This window comes from Lepisosteus oculatus, chromosome 2 (genome assembly GCF_040954835.1).
Source record: "Lepisosteus oculatus isolate fLepOcu1 chromosome 2, fLepOcu1.hap2, whole genome shotgun sequence".
In the NCBI taxonomy this organism is placed as follows: Eukaryota; Metazoa; Chordata; class Actinopteri; order Semionotiformes; family Lepisosteidae; genus Lepisosteus; species Lepisosteus oculatus.
The window spans coordinates 59,303,651-59,330,633 of NC_090697.1; the positions used below are offsets into that span (position 1 = coordinate 59,303,651).

Sequence of the window (26,983 nt, forward strand, 5' to 3'; positions counted from 1 at the left end):
CTAATCCAATAGAAGTATTGCACTCAACTTCGAGATACAATTTACAAATACTACTTACTTGTTAACTCTGCGTGCAGATGATGTTGGAACCTTTCTGCATGAAATGTCTGCTGCACAACCTCTAATCATGCACTTGTACATCACATTATATTAGTCATTATGGAGACTAGTGAGCACGCAGTTCAAAAGAGGCCGCAATTAAACTTTCTCTTGGTCTCCCAGCACTACTCAGCTGAAGTCCATTTAGCAAAAGCAGTCACAGGGGAAAGTTTAAGATAAAAAGGTTTTCTTGTGTTCAGGTCTACATTGGCTTGGGCAAAGAAACTCTCTCCCTGTATCTATGTTTTTCTGCTTCCCCACAGTCATCTTTTCAAAATGTGGCACCAGACCTATGAACCTGGTGCAAATTGTGGCAGTTTTAACATGGAGCCAAATCAATAGACTATTTCTAAGATGCTAATTGCAAAGGGTGTGTGGTGATGGAGCGCAGGGTGAATTCTGGACTTTAATTGCAATAATAGAAAAAAACACAGAAGGAACAGAAAAACTTCCCAGTTACCATAAAATAATAGTTGTCTGCCTATATTCATTGCATTTCCTTCTATACTTCACATCTTGATGGTCTGAGGTACAAGGAACATTTTTATATCAGGAGTGGTTTTTGCATCCTTTGAGCAACTACAACAGTTTTATAGAGGAAGAACATTTCACGTTTCATGATACTATGAGTGACATCAGTCTGTGTATTTCACGTTTTAATACAATTCATGGTCCTACATTGAATTCATATCTCTTAATCTGAGTCAGTCAAAATTTGTCCAAAATCCCTGCTTTTACATTGTATTTGACAAATGTTACCAGGGCTCAGCTTTACTAACACACGTTGAAGTCCTGTCCTTAATTAGGACATTCTGGAAATCTTTGTACATCTTTGTTTCGGACAAACTAATGTACTTATTGTTTCCATGCAGTACATCTTCTGGAATTTTATGCAGCAGGGCACATCTTTGCAAAGTTGGTATTTGCAGCATTAGTGATGTACTGTACCCCTTTATTTAGCTGCAGTGTGCACATGGTGTCCCATGTTTTCATTATAACTGGATTTTCTTCACTATACACACGTTCCCTTTCTGAGTTATTGCTTCAACAAAGCTTGTGGTTCAATACCTTTTTTCACTGCACTAAATCATTTTCACTACAATGAAGGCAATTTTCTTCACAGCCATAGCTTCTCTTGTTAAAGCTTGTCATGTTGCAAGGAAGGAATACTTTACTCTGCACAGATTATATTAACAAAGTTCGGCATCACAAAATCCTGCTGTGCTCTCTGTGCATCCACATGGTTCTTTGTGTTTGTATCATGTGCCTCTTGTGATCTTAATTACTGAGTAGTTTTGTATTGTGGAACATCCCCCTTATTATGTTGGCAGAGAATGCTGGAAGTTTTACTAAAGCAGAGAAAATAAGGAAAGCACAGTCCCTGAGGTAAACCTTGAAATGATAAAAAGGCTGAAAAAGGTGAGTGCGCATGAGACATTTGCATTTTGCATTTTCATAAATGTTGCTGTTTCAGCAGTGCAAGCTCTATTTTTACCAAAAAAAAAGGAAAAATATCAGAAATATGTTGGGGGACCTGAGCTTAATTTAATATTTTAGATTCAAGATTTTAAAATTAAATAAAAAATAGTAATGCTTTCTTGTGAAAAAGGAAAGAAGTGATGACAGCAAAACAATTACTGCAAAAGCCTGTGAGTGAACGTATTAACCTTGCTTTGTAGAGTGTATGGCATTAAAGAGCTGACTATAACACATTCATAAAAAACAGAGAAAAAAACATAAAGGATATTAGTGTTTGAAGTGCTCCTTGTAGTTGTGATCCCATACTGGGCGAAATGGAAAATGCATTACACATTTGGATTTAACATATGGCATAGAAACAAACACCTGTGGATGGCTCTGGGACTTGTGGGACGGCTTTTGAGCTTGTGAAAGTAATCTATATAAGCATTAGGTGAGGGGGTGAAGACAATATAATTCAAGTTAGTATGCAAGAAGTGGTGGCTCATAAAAGCTTTAAAAAAGATACTCTCTGTCTAATATGAATTGATTGGGGAACAGGCATTAGTCGGAAAAAAAAATTATCCCCCATAGCTGCTTAAAATCAACAAAGAAAGAGCCCAAACAATTTTTCACTGCGGATTTAACTGCCTTGCTATGGAAAAGAATATATTATTAATGTATTTATTAAATATGTACATTGATTTATATTTTTGAAATGAGGTTGTTTAGTGTCAGGATCAAATCCACCTCTTCATGGCGTGTTAAAAAAACAGACGTCTGGGAAAATTCTAATCTCTCCCACTTCTGCTCTCCAGTGCAGAAATATCTTGCTTACTGAGTGGTGTTTTGTGCATCTTTTTCACACATCTTAGCCCTTGGTTTTCAAAGAAGCACAATGACTTTGTTTGCTCCATTCTCATTGAAAGCAAGTTCTCCTTCCAGCTGGATCTGGACCCAGAAGATGAGTTCCTCTGCAAACTAGATTCCACCCCTGAGTATCTCCATCTCCAGCACTCATGCTCACACTATAGTGCACATCCTCTGATTGAACTGTGATTGCCTGGCCCCAAAGATAGCGTGGCTCTTTGTTACGGCATAGGAAGCTTTGAGTTAAGTTTGTGTCTCCTGGAGCACTGAAACCCTAGAAGAAGAACCAAACCACAGGTAACCTAAAATACCACGTTAAGCAATTCATGTAGCCAGGGAAACCAAGTTGTCAGCTGTAAATGAAAGTTGTAAGTTTGTCATGGCCCTCATATTGATGATTAGCAGTGTACCAGCTACAAGCTGAATATGCTAAAGAATTAAATAGGTATATGGAACTAGTGTAAATCCCACTCCTATTAACCCCATCCAGATTGCTAAATATTTAGCAGGACTCCCACTCCTTTTTTACTGTATTAAAATGTCTAAAGGAATCTCATTTCATTGTGCCATTGTGCACAGGCTTAATACTGTTAATTCACATCTGTGTGTGTTTAGGTAATGATAAGAAATCTGTCTTGCCAGTAAACCAAATTGTCCATTAGTGCCTCACACTCTTGATCAATTCCCATTGGACAGCACCTCATTAACTTCAGGTGGAATCAGCAATTTCAAAAGTTATGGGATAATTATTTGTAACCTATTAAGTAAAGTTTCATTTAAAAAGAGTAATTTAAAGATCATTTGGAACCCAATCCTAAACAGTACGAACCTCAAGAACCAGAGTTACTTGCTTAATCTTAACTGCATTGCCTTACCCTTTGTGTAGTGAATAATGAAGTGGATCATGGAGAAACTACAGCACTGTTTTATGACCACAGTAATGTGGTGCCTCAAGTCAAACATTCCAGCTGTAAACTGTCTGTTATTTCAGCAGTTGAGCAGCTTCATAATACAATAAGTGCAAGAGCTGACTAAATCTCTGCCACCAATAAGCAGATTTTTGTAGTGAAATGAAATGGAACTTCTTTGTAACAGGGAAAAAGCTCCTGTAATAGCAATGGGAGAACAGTAAAATTACTTGTACAGTAGAAAGAGCCAGTTTTCAAGCTACTATTTTAAATAAAATAATGATATCCCATTAATTGTTGTTCATCAATACTTGGCAAATGCTTGAGCAACACCTGGTAGGTGTCAGAACTATCACATCTGCCTACAGCCAACACAAGAAATGACAACTTTAGTCCAACTTTAGAGCAAAATCTAACAGGTTTAAGAGGCTAAGAAATTTCTTCACAGTGGGGTCATTTTCTGTTAGAGAAGAACTTTCAACTGTTCATCTGTCATTAAAAATAGACCTCAGAACTACATACAGCATCACAACATTTTTAGTTGGTCTTTTAATATGGTTTTATGTGTTTTATTTCCACATTTTCTTTCAGGCCCATCTAAATGTTATTAGGTTGAATTACCTGGTGTTTTATAAACAGAAAATCCCCAAATATGAATTCATGCTGCAGCTTTGCACAGTATATTGTGTATAACCACACTTATAGAAGAAAAGTCAATTAAATGTAGCACATCCTAATCTCGTACTTTCGCACTCCTGTGTATATATAATTTCACCATCCCAGCTTCCCATTGTGCATCAGCATGTTTAGATACAGCCAGATACAAACATCTCTTGCAATCAGCATCACTAGACCTTACCTTTATCACTCCTGCTCCCATCCTACACTCCTCCAAGTGAGAATGGAAGCAACTTTCTCTCTGTCTTGAACAGGTAACTCTTTGACCTCAACATAAAAAGCCCAGCTCCTCGCATCTAGCTTTTGCAGGTAAGCATGTTGCTTACTCTATTCTTCCTGTTCTCCGGATGTTTGCACTAAGCATCCTGGGCTTCTAAATTAATGCTGATGAACCATAGGTATGATTGTAACATGCCTAAGGACTGCAACGGATCTTGGATATTTCAAAGCTACTGTATAACACATAATACACATAATAAAACCCGTGAGAAAAAACAGAAAGGGTAAGTGAACTTAGTCGTTCATGAAATAAATGTGTATTTCTGCTTAGCAATGTAAACACTGTAGATTATATCCTTGATAAGAAATTATAATGGAACTACCATATACATTCGTTCTAGTTGGCTCGTTGGTCTAGGGGTATGATTCTCGCTTAGGGTGCGAGAGGTCCCGGGTTCAAATCCCGGACGAGCCCTAAAGGTTTTAGCCAGCAGCCATATCACCATGTAACACAAAAGGAGAATTCAGGCAAAGGAATACAACCTGGATCAATCAAGGGTCAAGAATCTCTATGGATTAGACTATAATGTAGTCACGATATAATAAGTCACCCTGCAACTCACAACTGGCAACCCACTGAAGCTAAGCAGGTATGAGCCTGGTCAGTACCTGGATGTGAGACCTCCTGGGAAAAACTAAGGTTGCTGCTGGAAGAGGTGTTAGTGGGGCCAGCAGGGAGCTCACCCTGCGGTCCATGTGGGTACTAATGCCCCAGTATAGTGACGGGGACACTATACTGTAAACAGGCACCGTCCTTCGGATGAGACATAAAACCGAGGTCCTGACTCTCTGTGGTCATTAAAAATCCCAGGGCGTTTCTGGAAAAGAGTAGGGGTGTAACCCCGGTGTCCTGGCCAAATTTCCCATTGGCCCTTACCAATCATGGCATCCTAATAATCCCCATCTATGAATTGGCTACATCACTCTGCTCTCCTCCCCACTGATAGCTGATGTGTGGTGAGCGTTCCGGCGCACTATGGCTGCCGTCGCATCATCCAGGTGGATGCTGCACATTGGTGGTGGTGGAGGGGAGTCCCCATTACTTGTAAAGCGCTTTGAGTGGAGTGTCCAGAAGTGTAAGCAATTATTATTATTATTATTATTATTATTATTATTATTATTATTAAACATCCTCTAGATAACAAATGTTTTTTCTTAAGCAAGATACTTAGATGTAGTCTAAATAGATGCATTCCAGATACAATAGTTGGGAAAATTGAACAAATTGTGATGATGTGATTTGACTTGATGCAGCCAGTGTGCTTATATACAGCAAAAAATTCAGGAAATGAATACCAGAAATGGAACTGTTCAGTTGAGTTATGTGATAACAAACTTTGATTTCTTGATTGTCCCATGAAATACTCATCTATTGAACATGACAGACATTAATACAAAGAAGTGATCCCAATTTGTTAAGGAATGTGAAAAGATGCTCTTCTTTTCATCTGGGGTCATGTCTGTGGTGGATCTGGATATTTCACAGGAAATGGCTGACAGCCAACACTGCTTCAAAATGTTTATATTACTTGTAATAACACAATATATAACATCAAATAGTAATGTTTTCATAAGTTAAATTGTATAGTTCAGCAAAGTTCCAAGATTGCAGTGTTACCTAATAGTTGGTGAGGTGGGGACTGAGCAAGGTGAAATTTGGGTTAAACAAGAGATATGTGGAATTGATGAAACTGGTGATACATCTGTTGATATAAATGGTGCAAAATGCATTTATTCATTGCTAAATAACTATTAGGTTACTGGTAAATTGGAAAAAGTGAAGAAATTATTTTAACTGTAAATTATATTTCATGAATTCCTAAAAAGGTACCTGCTACAGTATGTAAAGAAGCACAAGGAAAGAATTAAGTGTTTCCCATTAGGTAATACTGTATCTCTTTCAAGTAAGGTAGTCTTAATCTGTTTGTGTTCTATAGCTTTGTTGATATTACTCATTCAGAATTGAGGCCAATGATGTCAATACTTGTGGTTCACGCATATACTGAAAGAAGGAATATGAGTCAATTACTGGAGTGAGCCTTACTGTGGAAAACCCCTAGTCCTGTTGCAGACCATATGCTGGTATTCAGTTATGTCTGTTAACTGCTGTTCTCTGCTCTGAGTCATTACAGTTTCTGTCAGGGTCAGCCAAGCCACAGACAAAGAAAAGGAAGGGTGTTTGTGTCTCACTGGCTGTCTTTTTAAGATACCACAGCACAGTGACTTAGAAGGTAGTCAAGTCTTCCCATACTGTACGTCTCTTCATCTGGAGTGCTTTGGCTTTCCCTCCTATTTCCATACTACAAAAGTGGTCCTGGGCTCAAAATCTGTTAAAACTTTTTTAACAAGGAAATACATGTGACTTTTAAGTTACTCTAAGGTCTCCAAAGAGTTTTTAACACAATATTCCATAGATTAAAGCACATGCTTTTCTCAATAAAAGAGTATTTAGGTTATGCTATTGAACACCTTTTTTATGGGGAAAAATGTATCACTGTGATGGATCTCACAATCTTTAATACATTTACAAAATTGTGAACAACTACCATTACCTTAAACTTTGTTTTTGTTCCATCTACACTTTGGCCATTGTAAAAATAGTCCATCTGTTAACCATATTCTCCTTTGATTTGTAAGCTCTGAGCACAGGGGCTGACCTAAGCATTTTTGCAAAAAATGGAATTCAACACCTTATTTAAATAAAGTGCTTCAATCCCAGCTTCTGTTCAGAATATGCGAAGGAATGACTAAATGGCTTATGCATCTGGATTTCATCAGGGAGTCATATTGTACTTACTGTGGAATGGGCCTTCATGCTTTATGAAATTCAGGCAGCTTCTTTAGTCACCTTTGGGCCTTATTGTCATCAATAACATAGTGCTGGCTGAGGTAAGGATATGGTTGCAGTGTCAAGACATTTAGAATCTTACTTATTCATATTTCTTTTTAGAATTATGTATATTTTACACTATTTTGCTTTCGTGTTATTTTATAGTAAAGTTTTAGGTGTACCTCTCTCTTTTATTAAAATTAGACAGCCACCTACTAATAGTATATAGGAAAACAGACTCCTTTAATAAGTACAGTATATTCACAGGCATATGAAGCCATAAATGAAATTATGCCCCATTTGAAGACCCAATATTTCCATCATCATAGAAGTGGTAAGAAAAAATCTAAATCTTATTACATACTACAAATTTGTATACACAATTTCTTGTTTATGTGGTATAGTATAAAGTGGTATAGTGGTGTAGTTAGGAAACTACAGGAGATACAGTAAAATATCAGCATCACAAAACTCATGAATCATAGTTGACCTATACTTGGTAGGTTATATCTTTGGCTACTAGGTTTCTAAACTCAAATGCTCTACTCCCTCAAAAAATGAAAAAATAAACCATAGTAACCCATATAGATTATATTGTATTGGTAACATGAATCAAACCAAAGCTATTCAAACTTTTTTTTTACTAAATTTATTAGACTTCCAGATAATCCCACTATCAAAACTGCTCAAATTAATTATTGGGCAACCTATTAACTTAACAATTGGCAAGAATACTTGAACAGACACTAATTTCTGTCATTTAAGACAGAAATTAGTGACCTCTGTCAACCACGATGATGCCTTGACTGAATAGTTAAAAATGCTTACAAAATCTTCTCTCATTTCATTAATTTCATAATCTGTTTTGAGACATACAATACAATACTTCACGTAAACGTTACCTTTTCGAAAACAGTTTGGCTAATTAATATTTAATTGATTGACTTTATAATTATAATTCCTAGTACCACCAAGCTGAATTCACTGTACAGCATATGAAAGCACACAACAGTAAACCATTTGGCCTACTCTTAAAAATCTGGTTACATCATCTCTCATTATGCCCCAATAACCTACAGTACTTCTCCTTCAGTTTGAAAATATTTACCACATTTTGGACAGAAGGGTTTAAAGACAGTAAAAAACAAAAAATCTAAGATCTAGAAATTAACATTTATCATTTTTTGCATAAGTGTCCAAAAATAGTACGATAGATACACACGAGTTAAGAAAGAAAAAAACACAATAGATCAATTGGTGGTTAGGGTTTTGAATAAAATGTACACCATTATTAAAGTTTTCGGACTTTTGATTTGTATTAATCTGGTGATTGTGGAGTTTAGTTCACTTGAGTTGAAAAAAGTATACATTATGTGTATTATCGACTTATTTACACTGAAAGTTTAATGAGAAATATTCTCATGATAACAGATCATATCTTTCCTTGTTATCAAGATTTGGTGACCAGTATTATTGTAAGTAGAATTAAATCACTCATCTTTTCAAGACTTTTCTTGTCATATCCTTTATCAGTCAGGTGTGAACACACATAAAGAACCGTACTTTCAGTTTCCGTTTTTTATCAATTTATTGTAAATTACTTTTTTATTAATTGAATGCAAATTACAGGATATTGTCAATTTAGAAACAAGATTCTTTATTTGTAACTGTGAAAACATTGACAAGCATTTTATTAAACAATAAAACAAATAATTAAAATTTATTTTGTGTCACTTTATATACTATTTATTCCTTACTTTACTGATGATTATTCCATATTCATGATTTGTAAAGAGAAAAAAAAACTATTCTTGGTGAAACTTACAAGTGTTTGTTAAGGAGTTTGGTCAGGGAAAAGTCACATACAGTGAAATAAAAAAAGTAAGTCCATGAAAATGAGTAAAAATGTCATTTGGAATAATGAGTAATAAATTAGAATAATAAAATAAATTGGAATAATAAATCAGGAGCACCCACATGCTTTCTAACCTTCACACCTGAGAAACTCTTGTGGGCAGTGGCAGATCTGGAATTTGAATTATCATCTAATTATATACTTTAGGATGAACAGTAGTCATAAAATAGTAGTACTGTGGTAGTAGTACTCTATTTAGTAATAATCATGACCAATTTGAGAATTCACACCTTATCTGAGCTCTGTGTTCTAGTTGAGGTAGCAGTGCTCAATCCAAATGCATGAATTTCATTGAACGCTTAATGCCTTACTTTATGAAAAAAAGCTTCAGAAACTCTAAATATATAATATTACCTGTTTGTGTCCATAGCTGTTCTTGATTGGTCAAAGAACTTGAATGGGATATTCGAACGTACTGTATCTTCAGTAATTCATGTTAACCCATTCATGTTAACACAGATGACAATATTGATCTATTTTAGTTCTAATGATCATTCCCATAATATTACATTCAACAGTAATTACTAACAAAAATGAATTTAGTTAGTACCTGATAAAAAAAGATCTCTTGTTTAGTTAAGAATAAATGGTACAATACAATCAGTCCTGCTGATTTGTCAATCTTGAGGACTCTATTCCTAGTACATGGAATGCTTCTGCCTCTTCTATGCTAATTTTATTTTTAGTATAGAATATTCTAAATAATTTAGATCCTATGCTGAATAGTACATTATATATTCATTTAATGGCAAAATTATTTTATCTTGGCCTTTCTAAGGTATTTTCTTACCCATTCTTGCAATTAAAATGAATAATTTTAATTCAGTTGTTAATTCCATGTGGGCTACTGCTTTCTCGCCTTTGATTTACTTACTTTTTAGTACAGTACATTTATCCTGTGCTTCAATCTGAATATTTTGAAACTGTAGTCATCCAGTAACTACTGTTTTTATAAGTATTCTAGCCCATTTCATGTATCTTAGACTGTTTCAAAACACTGACATTGTGACATTGTGATCCAACTATTCTCTAGTTGCTTCATCCAAATCCAGGTCGCCAACCTGAGACTATCCCAGCAAGCAATGGGCGCAAATTGGGATACAGTACATCCTGGATGGGATGCCAGTACATCGCAGGGCACACACAGACACAAATACATTGTTCCGTCCCATATTGTGTCCATATTTCCCCAGTGGTTTCTCTTTCCTTAGTTGAGAAGATTAGTCTGAAAAGGCTGGATAACAAGCAATACTTCTAGTAGATATTTTGATAAACTGAGTGAGCCATGCCCACCATTTTTGTTCCAGATGCTGACATCTCTGATACTTTTTCCCAATTTATGTGAGCGCAATTACAATACACTAGCTCCTTTGCACATGCATCCATGATTTCATTATGTAAGGCTCCATTAATAATAATAATAATAATAATAATTGCTTACACTTATATAACGCTTTTCTGGACACTCCACTCAAAGCACTTTATAGGTAATGGGGACTCCCCTCCACCACCACCAATGTGCAGCATCCACCTGGATGATGCAATGGCAGCCATATTGCACCAGAACGCTCACCACACATCAGCTATCAGTGGGGAGGAGAGCAGAGTGATGTAGCCAATTCATAGAGGGGGATTATTAGGAGGCCATGATTGGTAAGGGCCAATGGGAAATATGGCCAGGACGCCGGGGTTACACCCCTACTCTTTTCGAGAAACTCCCTGGGATTTTTAATGACCACAGAGAGTCAGGACCTTGGTTTTATGTCTCATCGGAAGGACGGCGGCTGTTTTACAGTATAGTGTCCCCGTCACTATACTGGGGCATTAGGACCCACATGGACCGCAGGGTGAGCTCCTCCTGCTGGCCCAACTAACACCTCTTCCAGCAGCAACCTTAGTTTTTCCCAGGAGGTCTCCCATCCAGGTACTGACCAGGCTCATACCTGCTTAGCTTCAGTGGGTTGCCAGTTGTGAGTTGCAGGGTGACTTATTATATCGTGACTACATTATAGTCTAATCCTAAGAGATTCTTGACCCTTGATTGATCCAGGTTGTATTCCTTTGCCTGAATTCTCCTTTTGTGTTACACTCCTTAAAACTTTCCTGTGTTTTCACAATGCTATGCAACATTACCAAAGCACAAGGGTCTGCTAAATACAGTAGCTTCTGTTTTGATCCTTTTATTCCTAGCAATTGGGCATGAGTATTTAATTGGCCATTTGAAATTTTGACTTTCCCTTATGCTATGTTTTTGCGGTCAATGTTTTTCTCCTTGCACATTTTATTTGTCTCTGCCCTTCTATTATTTGTATTTAACTCTATGTATATTGAGTTTTCCATATTAAATATGGAGGATTGAAATCACCTCAATCTAAAAAAAAAACCTCAAAACCCTAACCCTAACCCTAACTCCCCATACAGACCAATTCTAAACTAAATTACATAGAAGACTGACTGACTAATGATGAAATCTGTTCCCAGAATTTTGGAATTCATAAAACAAGTGTAGCTTTCAGCTTGAAAGCTACACATTACTCTTCTGGGTTTAAAATTTCTCCAAAGAGAGGGAGAAAGAAGACCAAAATTAAATAGAGAAAAGATGTGTAAAGAAGTAAAGAAGAGTAAAGAAAATGGAAAAAAAAGACAATGGCCATTAAAGATATCAAAAAGGGGAATTATTCTAAACTACAGGTTCCAAAGGGAATGGATATTTATTGTCACAGATTCTGGTAGTGTTTAGTTATATTATTTTTTATTTTAATTTTGATTTTCTTTCCCTTTTTTCAAAAGAGAACTTTAATGAGAATATGGAATTCTAGTAAAATGGAAATCTAAAAATTGAACAGTAAAAGTATTTCTCTTTAGATAAGCAAAGTTATATATTTTGTCAGAGGTATATCTGCCTTAATAAGAAAATGTTTATTACATGCTTTCAAACTGCAGAGGTAAGTAGGTAGGTTAGGTCTCCTTTTCAGACCATAAAGGCCCATGGGGGAATGGGGGGCAAGGGCCACCATTTTTTTCAACCATCCGACACTGGAGGTAGAGGTGATTTGGTCAGCATCACGCTCCGGCCGGCCTATTACCCCCAGAAGGATTAACCCCCGGTACTCATTTGGAGTGGTCCTGAAAGACATCTGGAATGAATTAAAGTAAGCTACATTGCTTGCCCCCTACCTGGGTTTGAACCCGGGGCCTTCCAGTCAGGAGCTAGAAGCTTGAAAGATAAGAATGTATTTTTTGTTCTGTATCCATGACTTGCTGATGCAAATAATCATAGCAAATATTGTCAATTTTTAGATTTTGTTTTACTCCATTGAACTAACCAGTTTTGCCAAACGAACTTATGAATAGTTTATTTACTTTGTGGAGTTGGTTTTCTTTTTTTCACTTTAAAAGAGGATGTACTGTAGACTACACACTTTAAGTACAGTAGCAAGTTCTTTTGATCATTTTACCATACACGCATGCTACATTGTCGTATCCACCTTCATCTTCTAGATGTCAGCCTGAATTTACTGCAGTAATGTTGACAAAGGTTTTGTCTCACGGCAACTCAGGCAGCAGCTCAAGATGTGTCAACTGCCAGATTTTCATTTCATGATTTTGGATGATGGCCTGTCTTTAGCGGGTCTGAGTGAGGCCAAATACACAGAAGCCTCCAGTTTACAACCCAAAATACAAGATGACAACCTGAAGGCAAAGTATGGTGAGCTTATGAGTTTAGGATGTGAAAAACAAAATGAAAAATTACAGAGGCATTACTTAAGCAGCTGTGGCAACATGTGGTAATGTATAATGGTATATTTGTCATAATCATGCTCCCAGTTTTATAAATTGACTGCTATTTGTCTCTGATTTAGGTGGACAAAAATGTAGATGGGAACGATAGTGACGTATGAAACAACATAATATTTTCCTTACAAAGTGTTAGACCACATGGAATATAACTGTTGAAGCATAAATAACAAAAGCTTTATTTTGCTGTTTTATACTTTTATTATGCTTTAGTTTATTACCTCACACTAAGCTGAGTTAAAAAAAGCTCAAAAAACAAAACATTGTGGCTTTTGTTTCTCATTTTCAGCACAGAACTAACTTTTATGTGATCCTTATCTGTGATTCAAATGGATCATATTGTGGTTCTAAGGGGAAAAAATCTCATTTGCTTTAGATGCTAGTATTATAAGATTTATTTGATGTTGATAGTGACTGTTTAGAAGAAATACTACGCTTAATGGAGTATGAATAAACAAGATCCCAAATTTCTTTAATTCTCAATGTAAAAAAAAACTAAAAGCTTCAATCTGACAAATGTCTAGTAAACTGTGGCATTACTATGCTATATGGGTATATCATTTCTCTTTGAACATACAATAATCTATTGGAAAACTCATAAATATATTAGAGATCATGTGAAAAGATTAGTGTAAGAATACCGTGTTGCATATTCATCGTGTGGAAAATGTAAAGGAAACCATTTTATACATTTCCGAAACACTTAAAATATTCCATCTACAGTACATGTTGCTCCTCCTGATATAACTTCCAGATTGGTGGTTGCCCATTTACAACTGGTCTGTAAACAACATTCTAGCTAATAACTGGCATCTTCAAAAGGAGATTGTAAATTATGAGTGAGATCTTCTTTTCTTTCAAAATACTGTGGCATAAAAAGTGAACTGTGGCCAAAATTTCAACTCATGAAAGGAAATAACTTGTCAGGAACAGTTTCTATGAGGTTTGATGAAATTTCATACTTACCAGTCAACACTAAAATGGAAGTAGTGAAAGAAATTGAAAACTGAGTGGACTTAAAAGGGGAGAGTTTCTGTATGTGACAATATTTACATTATTAGTAAAAACATTATTGGTATGACTGATAAATTAAAAGGGAGGTCATTTGCATTGAACCTTTGTTTATTTTTTTACAGACTGACTGCTGTAGGATTAAAAATATTTTGAAATTAAACTTACATTAAATTATTATATGCTGACAAGGTTTTTTTTTAATAGACAGGTATGAGGAATGCTAATATTCTTTTACAATAAGAAGAGACCATTGCTGATAGGATACAAAATAAGAAAGAAGACTGAAGCACATATAAAAAACATAAGAATCTTGTGTTTGTTTCTCTGTTTATCATTACCTTCCATTTCATTTGTGGTTTGATTGTTCGAGAATGAAGCATGTAAAAAAATCCACTAAAAACAGTAATCAAACTTTTCCACAAATATATGTACTGTAATGCTACTTAATAAGGCAGGTTTAATCTTCAAGACAATTACAGAATTAAAAGGAAAAAATCTACTTAAATGAGGCAAATGTGAAAAAGGAAATGAACCAGAGAATATGGAAGTGCAGGGGAGATAAATCAATCCAGTACTCTCCAGTACTTGCTAAAAAAACTTGTATGAGAAGATCTCACAAATCAGTATAATCAGTAAATCAGCTTTCCCAGGAGCCCTAAGGCTGGATTTAAAGAGTAAACACACACCTGCCTATGTCACATTGAACAATATGTTACAGCACATGTAACAAAACAGACACTTACAGATGCTTACCAATCCACCCGTGACAATCAGCTACCAAACACCAGGTAGCAGGGACATTTTTTTTTCAGTTGCATCTTTGTGCATAAGGACAATTCAGTAGTTCAAATATTCGGTGATAAGAGGAAATGGGTGACTTTGACCTCCTCCCAGATTTTTTGTTTAAACCTCCATGAGTTGGGTTTCATTCAATATGAACAGCATTAGCAATAATTACTTATTATCATTACAACACATTCTCATTTACATCATGGGTTACGACATCTATAAAAGAGAATTAAAAATAATGTATATATTAACATATAACAGGCAAAACTGACAACAAGTGTTATGGAAAATATGAGTAAAAGTAAAAAACAATTCAAAATACTGGATCTTGAAAACAAAATTAGATTCCTGATTATACTATAGAATTATTACAATTATGCAAAATGAGGTTTTCTCATTTTCTGCCCCTACAAATTATTTTATGCAGATATTCACAAAACATATCATACAGTATTTCTGTACACCATCATGCCTTACAGCTTTAAAACAAACTGATTGCTTAGGTAAGTTCCCCTAAGCAAATTGATTGCTTAAACAAATGCTTATTTTAATCTCATATACAGTATATACTGATTGAAAAAATAAATGCAACATTTTCTGTAATGAGAATACTGTAGTTATGGCTTATGTACATTCACAAAACATTGTCAATTTGTTTTAAGCCCATGGACCAGCAATACAGCTTGTGCAGTGAGGCATTGCAGCTTGCCATCACACAAAAGCTTGTTAGGTGCACTTTTACTCAACAAGGTCCAGGTGAAACAATGCCTGATCAGGTCACCTTAATGCCTTAATTCAAAGCTTAGGTCACTGCAAGAAAATGGCCACACTTAGTCAGTTTTCTGTGCATTCCATAGTGCCTTGAATGTCACCGGAAGCAAGGGAGAGGGACATTGGCATGCTGGAGGCAGGCATGTCATGTGCCAGTGTTGCCAGACACTATGGAGTAAACAGCTCCACTGTGTACCAACTACAGAGAAGGTTTCAGCAGACTGGTAGTACAGATGACCGTCCAAGATCCAGTCGCCCTCAAGTGACCACACCAGAGCAGGACCGACACATCAGACTGGCCCATCTGAGAGATTGTTTCAGATCTGCCACCCGTACTGCTGCTGAAACTCCCGGCAGACACAAAGCCCGCATCAGTAGCAAGAAAATGAGGGTCCATGCTGCTGGCCCTAAATCAAGGCAACCTGTCAGAGGCCCTCTGCTCACACCTCCTAGACGTCAAACCTAACTGGCTTGGACCAGACAGAGGCTGCGATGGACTCGTCAGCAGTGGCATTAGGTCCTCTTCACAGATGAGTCACTCTTCAGTCTGTTCCACACAGATGGGAGGGCCAGAGTTTGTAGGAGGAGGTGTTGCATTTCTTTTTTCCATCAGTATATATCAAGACATATTAAAATGGTGATGAAGTTCACATTTCTGATCACAGCATAATCTCCTTCAATCCAAATTAATTTGCACAGAATTGCTCTTGATGGGAGATATGGTGATATTTTAGAATGTTTTAGCTTTTTTTTGCTCTGCTTTAGGACTAAAAAAATACAGTAATTCAATCCTGAGACAAGCATTGCTGTTGTGTCATCCAGTTATTCTTTCCTTGCTAACCAGTATTCATGTAGCACTTGTGCAATACATTGAAATAAATCACATCCTGTTGTACAGTATGAGCCATAATGTATAATGTACCCAAATCTAGTGTCACTAAACAATTGTCATGAAGGCCATTTAAGAGAACTGGAATCTGAACTGTTATTGGATACATCAGTCAAAAGCAAATGAAAATTCATAAAAAAAACATTTTAATCAAGACTGTGTATTTCATGAAAGACTGATACTTAAAAACAGACATATTTTCAGCAGTCAGGAATAGATGGTCCTTTACAAATTTTCCAGCAGCAAAGAGTTCCTCACTTGATATCCTCTCTTAAACATGTACTGGTGGGCAGATTTATTATTCAGTTTTTTTAACTTGTTTTTTTGAGCAAGGATTGAATACCTGTAATATGAAGAAATGGATTTTGTTTAATCATTTCTGCTAACATTGTCATATTAGGCTAATAGCTCTTTCTTCAACTTAAACAAGTATATGTAATTTATTTTAGTTTCTTACTCCGGAAAAAAAGTTGACTTATTTAAATGCATTTAGATGTTACTATTTTTAAAACCAAGTGAAAAAAAAATACAAAATAGGATTCAATTCAGAATTCTGTTATCAGGCATCAGTTTTAATTAATTTAACAGAAACTAGCAGAAGACTTCAAATGTCATTGTAGCTGGGATGTGTTTCTTACCCATGTAACAGTTCATTTGGTTTTTTGCGTATGACATTTTGGCTTATGACAAAAGTCACAAAGAAGTTCAGGGTGCACATTACAGTAGTTTTCCTGATGATAGATGGTTGGTGTGCAGGGTTATTGAAAGTACTTCAATAGTTAGTCTACTTACAGTATATAGCAACTAACTGGAGACACTTTATGAAGGCCTGTGTCCTGTTTTAATGTCGTCATCTGAGTGACTCTTAGCATTCCTTCTGATGTAATAATTCTGCTCTTTATCCTCTCAATACCCCCCAAAACTGCAGTAATCATCTGTCTTCTTTTAAGTGTGACCACCACTCTGCAAATTTGCAAATATAGGAATCATACATCGATATTTCTGCTTGACTTCCTACCCCTTTTCTCTGTCCAAGATTGGGCCTTATTTCTATATGTCTACCACATGGCTGCTAGCCTTACCATAGTTTCCATATACCATTTGCTCTATTTATATCTGACCTGTATATAGGTTTATGGTTGTTATTACTTGTTACAAGTAGCTTTCATATTCATATTCAAATATCTTACAAAATAGTGGGTTATTCCTCTTGAGTTGCTAACAGTGAATTTAGTTTTTCCTTGAACTAATCTCTAAAAAAGGAAATATGTTTTGCCAATTCTATTAGGAACTAATCAGTCCGGAGCCAATGTGTTGATATAATAAAGTTTAATTGGTTCCGAAGATGAAAATGATTAATTAAGTTAATGAAAAATTATGGTTCATTTTAAAATGAACTTACTTTTCATACCATTATTTTTGCTTTATGTGAACATTTCCATAAAAAGATACTATCATACATTAAAAATTTTAGTTTTTAAGACTTTCAAACATGACTAATATCCTGAACAATAAAACTTTCCTTTAAAATACTGCTGTATTTTACTGATGATGTCATTGTGATAAATAGTCTGGTGAGATATCACTTCTGAATGTAAATGGTAATGCTTCTGTATGGCTTGAAACCAAATGCTAAATGAGCTTTTCTGACAGAAGCAAAATCCAGAAACTTCATTTATGAAGGCTTTCAAAAGTCAGCCAAAATGACATCATCTCAAACAGACTGTCTGAGGCTCTGCTCTTTCAGTCTAAATTCAGATGCTTTGGTATCACTGGTAATGTCCCACTGGGAGCTTGCAATCTAATTAACACTTTCTTTAACTTCTTCAGTTTGAGATCAGCATCTTTCCTCTGTTTGTGCTTTTGGCATTAAGAAGGCTTGTGAACAAAGGAAACCTTTTTATAGCCTGTACTGAGAAAGCAGCAACTGTCAGGTTTGTTCATTATCTTTTGCCACCTGTCTTTCTGCTGGCTAGAGATTTGCGGCTCATAGATGAAGAACTCCTCTTGCATTCTGGGGATCTTTATTTTATAATTCAACAACTGGCACCAAAAGAGCCCCAAGGCCAGCTATGATACTACTGAATTCATAAGACTGACATCTGAGGCTGTGCACTGTTATGGTAAAGAACTACATAAACATCTCTACCAAATCCTACATGATAAATTTCATTTAGATTAGGAAAACAGATATCGGAACCTGCCAGAGGAAGGAGGTTTTGTTGACACTGACCCTCTGGAGTCCTTGGTATGTTTTTCTTTTGGTATTTCAATGTTGAGCAGCTGGAACACTGAGAAGGACAGATCATCGGTTGACATTATTAACTCTTCACGGTTTTCTTTCACTGATTTTCACTGTCATGCCAGTAAAAATGTTCTTCTCATGTAAATCAAACCGATTACGTTAAGATAAATGCATATACTGTATAGGATTTGCTCCATACAAAATATATTTAAATCCAAAAAATGTATGAAAGATACATAATTATGTATGCAGCTTTCATAATTAACAAGTAAAAAATATTTCAATATTGTGGCTATGTATGGCCAAAACTTAACTCAGATAAGAACTATTCAGTTATTCGTCTCTAAGTTAGAGTGGGACTCATGCGAGCAGTGCAAACAAAAGATACTCAACAGACACAACAGACATGCAGCAATGCTGGAGGTCTGGAGCACAAGGTTCCTGAACTGGAAACTACTCTAGATAAAGATGATACATTCCATATTGTAGTTTTAACTAAAGGATCTGAGCATAATGATTCACTTGGATTTCCAAACAAATTTAGTTCTCAAATCTGGTGCAATGAGACTTATTAAGAGGGTAGAGAATACAAGATGCAGACTATACTTCTAGATGCTGTGATGACATTTGGGAGGTTTTCCAGTCACAGATACAATGTATTCAAGGATATTTAAAACTATAAATTCAACAAAGTGAATGTCGTTGACTAGCCCTGTCAAAGTCCTGATTTGAATTTGTAAGCTTGTAAAGTAAGTTTACAAAGAATGGGTGAACCATTGTGGTGTTCCAGATGATGAAAATGTATCCAAAAAGTAATTTTCAGATAGATGTAAACACCATCTCATAAAACCACTATTAAAACTCTGTATTTGAAAAAATAAAGACCCCACAATTTATGATGTCATTCTATGTCACTGATTTACTCAAGTTGAACACTAAGTGTGTTCACTCCAACAAGAGGTTTACATGACTAATTATTTCACCACAGTCAGACGGAGGTCATTTCTCTGAGAAAGACATTCTTTGCCTTGTTCACAGTACAGACTACCAACTACAGACGCTGCCTCCTGTGTGATTCTGTTATTAGATGCCAAGACAGTTTTTGATCAGCTTGGCTTGCTCTGGATTATATGGGTTTTGGATCAGATTTCATGAATACAATTAAACATGGATATGCTAACCTAAGTGTTCGTCTCAATTTTCTCTATCTAGTAAAAAAACAAAGAGTAGTTGGGATACTCTTAAAAATGTTTTTTTTTTTTCAGTTTTCCATTACAGCTTTCTTCTGTCCCAATTACTACTACAATTACTATTACTACTACAACTGTAATTACTATTATAATTAAATATAATTGTACAGTACATTTATTTTAAATATACATTTTTCAACAAAGAGAATTTTAAGGAACAAATATCTACTATGATAAAGATAATGTTTATAAAGTTGATAATATAGGTTATAGTTCCATAATGCTGCTGTACAGAACAGTTAGTTGTTGGATAAAGATAATGTTTCTTTTCAAAGTTGATAATATAGGTTATAGTTCCATAATGCTGCTGTACAGAACAGTTAGTTGTTGGATGAAGAAAGAAGACAGAACTGTTAATTCAATGTTACAGTGCTATTATTCTCTAGGGAAGAAAGGGATAAAAGTGAGTTGAGTCAGGGCCAGCGCACTGTAACAATTTTACATCAATAATCCAGTGGAGTGCAGTGGTATGATAAAGGAAATAATCATCATTCTTTTTCAAAATCAGGTGCACAAAAATGATTGAACACTGTTAGGGGACATTCCTATGTATTCACTTTCCAAGTACATAAATTGTTGGTGGCAATTGGAATGAAAAAGGAAAATAGCATTGTGAGTTATTTTACATGTCCTGTATTTTTCTTCATGACCTGTCCTTGAACATTTTTTAATGAGCTGTGTGAAACATGTTGAAAACACAACTCATGGATATCTTAGTGATATTATCTAGTTACAAATAAATCTTGCAGTCATTACTTTTTGCTCTGCTGAAAACACAACTATAGACACTCATATACTGTATTATGTGATATGTCATTTTTCTTTATATGGAAAACTTCCTGGTTTTTCTTCTCAACTTGAACAACATGTAAACTTAACTTTTTGTCTCATTCAGGGACAATATTTGGAGGTACAGTAGAATTTCTAGGTGAAAACTGGGATAACTGGCTTTTGTTTCTCAAAGTGGTGTGCTGATTTTTTATTTTAATATTGTCTCTGTGGTTTTAAGAGTGGTAATTTCTCAATTGCGATTAGTGTGGTAGAATTCAGTTACAGGACAAAATAAGTAATTCCCTGAGGAGATTTGGACATTTATATGGACATTTGAACATTGTGGATTTATGTTTACCACCCTTGACTAGTTAGCACTGCAGCTAGGAAAAATATGCAGTGGATTACGAATGAGGGGAGTAGCCCAAAACATATTGTGCTCCAAAATAGGTCAGGTTAGAAGCAAGCTAAAGGAGTTGATGTAGAACAAACTGCTGTAGAACTACAGAAGATCAGTGAGTTACTGGTAGTGTCATCTCAAGCTCATAAAGGTTAGCTGTGTATTGTCTCAAGAGCTGAAAAAAATATAGAGACAGATTAGTTGACTAGTTCAAATTCTGTGAAGGCAGATAGTGGTAAGGTAGACATGGAAGGAAAGGACAACAAGTCAATAAAATAATTTTTATTGCAGAAGTATGGAAAAACGTAAGAGAGAAAATGCCAGCAGTCATTGGGATCATTTTGTGCACCGGACAAAAAAATTAAGGAAAAGAAACAAAGACAAAATCGAAAAGGGAATCATTGTGTTGTGTTGTGCGCATGAACAGTTATGAATTGCTTAAGCAGGTGCATTCAGCCATGCCTGTCAGGAACAGTTCTTTCCGGGCCCTATGCGGACGACACGATCCGGAAGGTGAAGAAACAATAGGGAAAAATATCATGCAGGAGTGGGTCAGGAGACAGGGGGGCGTGTCCAAGGTGAGCAGGTGTCCAGGGGAAGTGAGTCCGGGGCAAACAATCCAAGCATAAATCCAAAAGGGAAATCCAAAATGGGAGACAGAGTCCAAGACCAGGGGATCCATCCGAAGTAATTAAAAACCAGAACCGGGTCGGGACCGGCGGGACAGGGAATCAGGAACAGGAAACTAAAACCATAACGGAGCCAGACGCGGCAGGACCCCGGGCTCTCACGAAACAGGATTCAATGAGAAGCCCCGGGCAAACGCCTGCGTCTGGTTTTAAAGGTGGAACTAAAGAGGGGCTGGAATAAGGAACAGGTGTGGGGAATGGGGCAGAACGAGGAAGGGCTGGAATGCCCTTAAGATGAGGACACGTTCGTGACAATGCCATGAAAGTGGCTAACAACTCATGCTTAAATAAAATTAAAACCAAAGAAGGCAGAAGAAAATTAGTGATGTTCAACAAAGTGCATTGAAAGAAACCAATACATAAAACAGACTGATAGGGTATAACAGTTACATTTTGAAGATTTACAGTACACTAACATTACATTCTCAGGAAATAAGTGTGCTCAATGTCTTATGAATGAGGATAACTAATTCAGGCAGCTGCAGATACAGTTATAAATATTTTAAGAGGCACAATTTAAGGTAGAATAGGAGATATTAGTTTTAACAAGGGGAAAGAAGAGACAGTAAAATAGGAAAAGTAGAAGTGAGACAAGAGCTTCTTCATATAGACATACTGTATGCTTACAGCTCTGAAGGGAAGCAGGTAATTGAGATCCTGGAGATAGTCCAAAAAGTAAAAAGTTGGTAAAATGAACATACTACGCATGGGAAAGTTGACCTTCAGTAAGAGAACTAAAAAAAAGTTTTAAAAGAGTATGATGAAATATAAGATGGGGGACCATAGTAAGCAGTCTGCGATCACTCAGGCAGCAATTCAAGAAGCTTAAAATTCATATTTAAGGAAACTAAAGAAGGATCAGTGTAAAAAGAGGGCTCTGTGACTGATTACAATGTGTGGTGTCCAGAGGTCAACTATGAAGGTTTGATTAATCTGAAGTTTGGCCTGGCCAAACTCACTTTGCATGGCATGTCACTTTTCTTGAAGTATATGCACTTGGTATGCAAAAAGGAGCATACACTCGGTATAGTGCATGATTATATGAGAGCCTGGGAAAGGAGAGCAACTGCAACAGCAGGAGGAGGAGTGATAAAACATTTTGGACTATATCCAGCACTAACAGGCAGTTCAGCTGCCAAGTGAAATAACTGTATTAAAGGGTAAAGCTCATAGGAAAACAGAAGACAGGGTAGAACAAGGGAATGCTTATGCAGATGAAGCTGCAAAATTATTTTGGTGAAGAGTCTTGAGGTGACCTTTGCTGCTGTAGACACTGAGGAAATCAAGATTCGAGATCCTGAACATAACATTTCTTCTAAGGTGGAAAAGAAGGAATGGAGAGCATTCCAGGATGCCTTTTTATCAATATACTACACAAATGTGACAGAAGCAGGAAAGCCACGCACATTTGATTAAGACAGATTGGTGGTGACTATGTTTGGAAAGAGATATAACTAAACACTGCAAAGGGTATCTTATACAGTATGTGCCTATCACAACCCAGGGACACACATTAAACTTAAAGTGGCACATTATCCATGAACAAAGGGACCCTGAGAAAATATGCAAATAGATATGACATAATAATTTTACAGAGAAGGTCCCTAAATTAAGCACAAAGGCAAGGTTTACTATTTGAGCATAATTAACCACTTAGGAATAGGAGGAAACCTTGTCTATGCAGTACAGACAGCAACCTGAGTGATGGCTGAGGAGGTGATTCCCTGCTTGGAGAGCTTCCATAGTTGGATTCAGACCAACGCACACACATTTCATCCGGGTTGTCGTGAAACAGGATGGGAAGCTAATAGGAGTAAATAGTTCTTCCATATTCCTTATCACCTTCTGAATTTAGATATGGTGGAACAAATTAATGCTATACTTTAAACTGGGAAAGGATGAGCCTAGGGGCAACATTAAGTTGAATGACTAATTCTAAGCTCTTATGAGCTCATGATAGGAAGGCTCATGTGACACAAAGAAGGCATTCTTACAGAAGTTATAGAAACTAGACACTGGAATGAACTAGTGGTGACTTGTCCAACCCAACTTGGGGGTAGACAGGGAAGCTTATTTGTAAACTCTCTACTTTTATACAGCTTTGCACAACATTCTAACCCCGAAGCCTTAAGATTTAAATCAATAAGGAGAGTTATGGGAAAAGCAATATATACTGTAGTACAGGTTGTTAAGGTTACATAGTTCAGTCAGGGGAAAAGCATAGGTAAAAGCATAGGTAACCACTTTGGAATGCTGTACAGAGTCCGCTCATTATATTATATGCTCTAGTGATGCCGCTCAAACATTAAAAAAAATGTCAGCACTGTTCAGATAAATTATGGTGTGTCCTCACTGAAAAAAGATAGTTCCCATATGGCAGTCTGAACAGAATTTCAATAGCTCAGGGGTTGACAAACTTTCAGAAGGGCAGTGCCAAAAGGATTTACTTAATAGTGATACTTTTTAATGTTAAAAATACCCCTGGTTAAATGTGGATTCATTAAACGTTAATATTAAAATATAATAATATCCAATATTAATACATTAAAATTCATATCTTATCACATAGTGTGATCCTTGCTGAAAAATCCATGTCTCTTGTATCAAAGCTTTTTGGTTTTGTCTAAAATGAAAATATTGGGCCAAAACATTGGAAATCCTGAATTGTGGCAGAAACGTCTGATGCCAGTACTCAGAAGTATACTCCAAAGTCTGTAACATGGATTGCACAACATTTTGAATGTTCTCTAAGATATTGTTAATAGTGGAAAGTTGATGTGTCAATGGCCTGAGAAAAAATTCTAAGCTTTAAGTATCTACAATGGTAAGCACCTGGCTAAGGTAAATATTTGATGTTCTTGGAAATTCAAAGCAAGAAAAGAGCTATGGTGTTTACTTAATTGTGCTGGGTGTGAGATATATTGATCAAAGGAATCTTTGCCTTGGTTAATTAAGTTCTGGGTAAAAGATTAAATGTCAATCAACAGTCCAGGAACATATCATAAAAACAGAGAGAAACAGAGAAACGGCAATTGTATTGTATTTCTAGTGGAAACATTTATATAAATTATTAAAAACATATATAAATTGAAGTGACAATGGGCTTCATATTCTAGTAGATAAATGTAACAAGGATGTTCTTCACTCATTCCAGTATTTGCAATCACAATATAGCTTCTTCTATGTATAGTATGTGTTTTAATTACAGTGTTCATATAAACCTATAGCAGATGTTACTATTTGGAATATTGACTAAAATATCACATACAGTATGAAGCTCTTTTCTGACACAATATTTTGAATATCATATAAATTCTGCCCAGCTTTGCATCTGTTGCTTGGATAAAGATAAGTTAGAAAATGTATGTACAGTATATCTATAAATTCTGCCTCCAAAAAGCATACAGTATGTTGATACCCTTACATTTTCACAGAATCAAAATTCTCAGTGTATATTTAAGTCCTTGTATCTCAAATCATACAAAGCAACTTCCTAGTCTGCTGTTTATGCTCTGTCTAAGGGATTTCTCTGGGCACCTTTTTACATATAGCAGGATAAGATTGTCTGAAAGATTACCAATGAGAAGAAATTAATTGATCTATCTTGCTCATTTAGTTATTTAATGAAAATAAGAACATACGGTAACACTGGATCTCATCCAGCTGATTCTCGAAAGAAACCATGGTATCAGTATCAGCTTCATTAAAAGCAGTTTCTTTAAAGGCTGGAATGCCTGTTCCAGGTATACTTTTTTGTTTAAGATACAGTTTGTGTAATGAAGTGTTTCTTAATCTCTTCTTAAATTAATTCATTATAGTTTTCACTTGTGATACTGGGTCTTGTTTTCACCATTGAGTGTGTAAAATTTCTTAAAATTCCAGTTAACCCTGTACAATCTTAAATATTTGATTCACCTCTCAATCTTCTTTGTTCTAGATTGAAGAGTTTTAACCTCCTTAAGATGCCAATATACAGTACAGTATACCAAATTCCCAAGGGTCAAGAATACTTTTTGGCTATAAGTCCAAAGGGGGTGTAGACTTTCTATAGGCACTGTATACACATATACTCATCAATGTTAAATTTGATGTCTGCTCCCTTATTTTACGTTTCTTTATTTATTATATTGCTTTGACTTCTTTAATGATTTATTTTTTTAATATTTTTGTATCATCTGCAAAATAAATTTGGTTACTATAATGGAATCTAAAGTATTGAAATCTTCCCAATTAGAAGTCGCTCCCCTTAAGATGTACTTTTTTTCTGTTTATTTACCAGTTCTAGTGGCAGGGACGCTATACTGTAGTGGGCGCCATCTATCAGATGAGACCGAGGTCCTGACTCTAAGTGGTCATTAAAGATCCCTGGGTATTTCTCGATAAGAGTAGGGAGTTATCCCGGTGTCCAGGCCAAATTTCCCCCCTAAGCCTTTACTGTGGCCTCAAAATTGCCCCCATGTACAGTATGATTGTCTTGCACTTGCATTGTGTACCCTGCCTTGCGCTTGTTGCTCGCCAAGTAGGCTCCAGCTCCCCGCGACACCATATGGTATAAAGCGGTTTGGCAAATGACATGACATGATTCATGTGCACACAATACATCCTATGGGATCCTTGGGTTCCTATGAAATTTAATTTCTTAGTTAACCATTTCATAAGGTGAGATCAAGTGATATTGACCTTTGTTTCAAACCAGTGACTCTATAAAACCATGAATCTTAATTAATAACTTTCTGTACATTTCTGTAGCCAGCAAAGAAATGTCTACTCTTTTAAATAAGAAAACACTACCACAGTTGCTTATGTGTTTTGAAAATAACTTTTTTACAAACCACAGGAAAAATAATAGATACTGTATAAAATTGATTACAGGTTATTTAGAAGACATGTTTGTATGAAGTGAATAAATCATTACAGTATACACCTGCTTTTCAGAAGGGAAAAGGCTCTGCTCCAATGTGGAGCAATTCCCCACATTTCAATTCTTTGGTAATATATCTGTCACGACCACGGACTGAAATCCGTGTCAGATCTTGTAGAAGGCCCTATGCGATGTGGTAAGAGCTGGAGAAAACAGGAGGCGTGGTAAAAGGGAACTCACAGGGGTTTAATAATGCACAAAATAATAGTGACAATCAATGAGACAGTGTACGGGGAAGACAAAATGGCATCCAAATCCATACGGGTCCAAGGCCAGGTCAAAGCACAGTCCGAGAGTCCATCAACAAGGAATCCATCCTGGGACGCGACAAAGTTAAAATCCCCGGGAGGGGGGAGCACACAGACAGATAAAACATGAAGGTCCAAGGGTGACGAGGCGAGATCCTCCA

General features: G+C 36.1%; 1 non-coding gene across 1 annotated transcript; it reads left to right on the forward strand.

Moving 5' to 3' along the window:
- The first annotated feature begins 4,635 nt into the window (after window positions 1–4,635).
- Window positions 4,636–4,707, forward strand: trnap-agg (transfer RNA proline (anticodon AGG)). Its single transcript has one exon. It is a non-coding gene; the product is annotated as a tRNA-Pro (tRNA).
- Window positions 4,708–26,983: the final 22,276 nt, after the last annotated feature.